The sequence below is a fragment of the Oncorhynchus masou genome, unplaced genomic scaffold, assembly GCF_036934945.1.
Source record: "Oncorhynchus masou masou isolate Uvic2021 unplaced genomic scaffold, UVic_Omas_1.1 unplaced_scaffold_712, whole genome shotgun sequence".
In the NCBI taxonomy this organism is placed as follows: Eukaryota; Metazoa; Chordata; class Actinopteri; order Salmoniformes; family Salmonidae; genus Oncorhynchus; species Oncorhynchus masou.
The window spans coordinates 365,272-366,040 of NW_027013587.1; positions in this window are offsets into that span (position 1 = coordinate 365,272).

Sequence of the window (769 nt, forward strand, 5' to 3'; positions counted from 1 at the left end):
TGTTTCGTTCAGTACAGGCTGGACAGGGGTTTGGGACACAGGCAATGAATTGAAGGTAAAACACAGGATGTGTCTGATATGACACCCTATTCCCTATGTAGTGTGCACTATGGGCAGCCTATTCCCTATGTAGTGTGCACTATGGGCAGCCTATTCCCTATGCAGTGTGCACTATGGGCAGCCTATTCCCTATGTAGTGTGCACTATGAGCAGCCTATTCCCTATGTAGTGTGCACTATGGGCAGCCTATTCCCTATGTAGTGTGCACTATGGGCAGCCTATTCCCTATGTAGTGTGCACTATGGGCAGCCTATTCCCTATGTAGTGTGCACTATGGGCAGCCTATTCCCTATGTAGTGTGCACTATGGGCAGCCTATTCCCTATGTAGTGTGCACTATGGGCAGCCTATTCCCTATGTAGTGTGCACTATGGGCAGCCTATTCCCTATGTAGTGTGCACTATGGGCAGCCTATTCCCTATGTAGTGTGCACTATGGGCAGCCTATTCCCTATGTAGTGTGCACTATGGGCAGCCTATTCCCTATGTAGTGTGCACTATGGGCACGCCATGGGTCCTGGCAAACTACAGGATTATTAGGGTGCCATTTTGGACGTAAACTCACTGTGTTTGACCTGAATTGCTGCTTCTGATCTGAATCCCATGATGCCTTGTGTCGTCTTTATCCTGTCCACCTAATAAACGGGTGATTGTTGTTAACATGGTTCTGTCATTCAATAGAGAGCAGGCTTCTACTGTCTGGTAGTACAT